Source organism: Sardina pilchardus, chromosome 11 (assembly GCF_963854185.1).
Source record: "Sardina pilchardus chromosome 11, fSarPil1.1, whole genome shotgun sequence".
NCBI classification, from domain to species: Eukaryota; Metazoa; Chordata; class Actinopteri; order Clupeiformes; family Clupeidae; genus Sardina; species Sardina pilchardus.
Window position 1 is genome coordinate 34,536,174 of NC_085004.1, and position 3,740 is coordinate 34,539,913.

General features: G+C 43.3%; 1 non-coding gene across 1 annotated transcript; it reads left to right on the forward strand.

The window, feature by feature from the left end:
* Window positions 1-2,220: 2,220 nt before the first annotated feature.
* On the forward strand, window positions 2,221-2,339 carry LOC134096429 (5S ribosomal RNA). The gene has a single exon (XR_009940881.1). It is a non-coding gene; the product is annotated as a 5S ribosomal RNA (ribosomal RNA).
* The last annotated feature ends 1,401 nt before the right edge of the window (window positions 2,340-3,740 follow it).

Sequence of the window (3,740 nt, forward strand, 5' to 3'; positions counted from 1 at the left end):
TTCTTCACTACAGGATCCCTGAGTACTTTTTCCTGCACTCCAGGAGGAGTTGGAGTTCATAAAGGAGCTTGGGGTCATTGAGCCAAGAAGAAAGATACGAGCATTCAATTTTGCATTAACTTCAGGCACATAAACGCTCAGTTCAACTGCGATGCCTACTCAATGCCAAGGCTTGAGGACCTTATCGAGCTCCTTCGACTGATGCGCTTTATTTCCACTTTGGACCTCTGCAAGGGGTATTGGCAGGTTCCTTTGGCTGAGGGATCTAAGCCATACACTGCCTTCCATACACCACAAGGCCTGCACCAATTCACAGTCATGTCTTTTGGCCTGCAGGGGGCGCCAGCCACCTCCAAAGACTGATGGACCGGCTTGTGGAGGGCACTGGTATATCTGGACCACATAGTTGTGTATAGCCCAACCAGGCAGGAGCACAACTGTGTCCACGACCCCTATGGTAGAGGTACTGCAGTGGGCCCGCCAAATTATTTCATCTGAAGCATTTTTTTTCCTTTTCCAAAGCAAAAAGGGAAATGTCTCAGGGGAGTGTTTCTATCTGCAGTGTTCATTTAGTGATAAATTAGGCTAGCTTGCCTATTTATAATGAGAGTGAGATTTGTCTCTTGTGTTGTTGCAAGGGAGTCCACCGTGGTTGGAGAATATGATACTGACGTCAAGTCAGATACCTCGAGGCACAAGATTTCCACATGAGTCACTGAGCAAAAAAATCTGACAATGACTTTGCGATCAATTCATTCAATTTCTGAATATCCGATGTGGCATGAAGGCACTATTACATAAGCCATATCGTTCCCCTTGGGCTTTGGACACTTTTCAATATTACCTGTTGGGTAGAGACTTTTTGCTTGGTTGGGGAGAATAAAAGGCTCAAATGCATGCATAAGCCGATGGTTTTTATCCTGGCAGCCATTCAGGTTTCAGATCCACTACAGAGCAGGGAAGCAAAACTCTGTTGCAGACTTCCTGTCCTGTCACCCTAGTGGCAAGTGCACAACCCTGTACTACGAAGGGAGCTCAACCTACCCAGATGTAACCCAGGGTTACTTTGCTAAACCGGGGTTGACAAAACCTGGTTATCTTCATTGGTGTTAATCGGTACTACGACGCTGAGTAAGAAGTTGATTTGTTGAACTGGGGTTAACCTCATCGGAGTTGGTGCGCGTTCACATAAAATGGGCGGGTTGCAGCGCAAATTACCACTTTTAATGATGACGCGATCACGTTATTTTACAGATATGGGAATGCGCAATGATTATGAAAAGTTGCGAGGAATTAAAACCCACTCTACGACACAAATCAAATACGTCGGCTGCAAACAAAGCAAGACATCTGGACATGTATGGATCATTGGCTGCCAGTGACTCTAGCACACCAGTAGAGAACTGCATTTGGAGCAGTTGTTTTTTCTTTCTCCGTGGCGAAGATGAAGCAAAGAGGATCCACGAAACAACCCTCTTTACAACACATGACCTGAATGCGCAGTCCTAACTGGCCAGAGACCCAACTCGGAGCGTCCGCATCCCGGCCGGTATGTGTACGTTGTTTTCATTGAGAGGCTAAGTTTCTAAAACGAAGCTCATATTTTATGAATTGTAAATTAGGGCTGTTCTCTCCAATGAAACGTCCCCTGTGTTTTCGCTCTGCTTAGAAAAACGGATTTTTTTTTTATATATATCCCATCAAATACTTAGTGGTTTTATATTCTCATGCATGGCCAGACACTGATTTCTCTCCTTAGCTTTGAGTATCATCTTTGTTTGAAAAGCTGAGCTTTTTTTTACTCCAGTGACATTTTCTAATTTACTTGTGGTAGTTTCAAATGGTGTACACACCAAGTGGTTTTTGCCATGCTATGTCACCATTACAATTTATTTAGCTTCTAAACAAATCTGTGAGCGTTTTAATCAGAGATAAAGCTGCCCTATGTATGTTGTACTGTGAGTAAAGTATGTGCACTTGCCTAACCAAACTCTTCTGTCAGTACCCATCGTTTTTAGGATAAAGAAGGAACAGTTATTGGAAATGTTACCAAGTTTTAAATGCCATTTGTTGTATTCTTCACTTTCAAAGTTGAACTCCACGCGGAAAATGCGCCCTTGTTTTCTTGAACACAATGTAGCGTACCTCACCTTTCACAACACACGCGTCTCCAACCCGGGTTAGGGAGCTTTAAGTAGGTTACTTTGGCCGGTTGCTTTCGCTTACGGCCATACCACGCTGAACACGCTCGATCTCGTCCGATCTCGGAAGCTAAGCAGCGTCGGGCCTGGTTAGTACTTGGATGGGAGACCGCCTGGGAATACCAGGTGCCGTAAGCTTTTCTCTCCATCAGCCAGTGAAACTTTTTTTTTTTTTCAGGCAGTCTGTCTGTGCGTGCCTGCTCCCTAGTACGTAGACGTTCCAATCCCTTTGAATATTTGCTTCCTCCGTTTGAAAGCAAAATAAAGAAATACATAAATAAATAAATAAATAAATACATAGGTAGGAAATATAGGCTAAGCCAGCAACAGGTCGGAAAAAATTGCACGAGTTGACTGTAAACAGCTGGCGGATTGGGGGAGTTTTAGTGTTTGTTTTCATCTGGAATGTTTAGCTTATTTTTTGGGGTGACAGCTTTGTTTTCGATGTAGTTTTCACCGTGTTGTACAATTCCCGGTCTCGCTGTGTTCATTCGCCCAAGAGCTGCAAAGTAATTTTTTCAACACTGTCTGAGTATGGAAAATAGCCTATAGTCTGCATGGCCTTCGACATCCCAGATATTGTAGTGTTTTCCTGAACAACTGTAGGTTACTCGTTTCAGGATGTCCAAGTAGAGCGAGTGACCAAAGGTCCTGTTTTTACGCACAGCGAATTGATATATGAAAAGCTAATATCAGCGTGCTTCATGAAGTTTTGCTTGACAGCAGTTGCTACTACATAGCCTATGTTGTCGGATTAGATGCAGCATTCGATTGACGTGTGTCTACTATTACGTATAAGGCCTATATAAACCGTGCGCTAAGGAGAAGCGCTCATTCACGTCTCCGTCGCCGGAGGGAGCGCCACGCTTTCTGTCGCTAGTGTACATCTGGACATGTATGGATCATTGGCTGCCAGTGACTCTAGCACACCAGTAGAGAACTTTATTAGGAGCAGTTGTTTTTTCTTTCTCCGTGGCGAAGATGAAGCAAAGAGGATCCACGAAACAACCCTCTTTACAACACATGACCTGAATGCGCAGTCCTAACTGGCCAGAGACCCAACTCGGAGCGTCCGCATCCCGACCGGTATGTGTACGTTGTTTTCATTGAGAGGCTAAGTTTCTAAAACGAAGCTCATATTTTGTGAATTGTAAATTAGGGCTGTTCTCTCCAATGAAACGTCCCCTGTGTTTTCGCTCTGCTTAGAAAAACGGATTTTTTTTTTTTTATATCCCATCAAATACTTAGTGGTTTTATATTCTCATGCATGGCCAGACACTGATTTCTCTCCTTAGCTTTGAGTATCATCTTTGTTTGAAAAGCTGAGCTTTTTTTTACTCCAGTGACATTTTCTAATTTACTTGTGGTAGTTTCAAATGGTGTACACACCAAGTGGTTTTTGCCATGCTATGTCACCATTACAATTTATTTAGCTTCTAAACAAATCTGTGAGCGTTTTAATCAGAGATAAAGCTGCCCTATGTATGTTGTACTGTGAGTAAAGTATGTGCACTTGCCTAACCAAACTCTTCTGTCAGT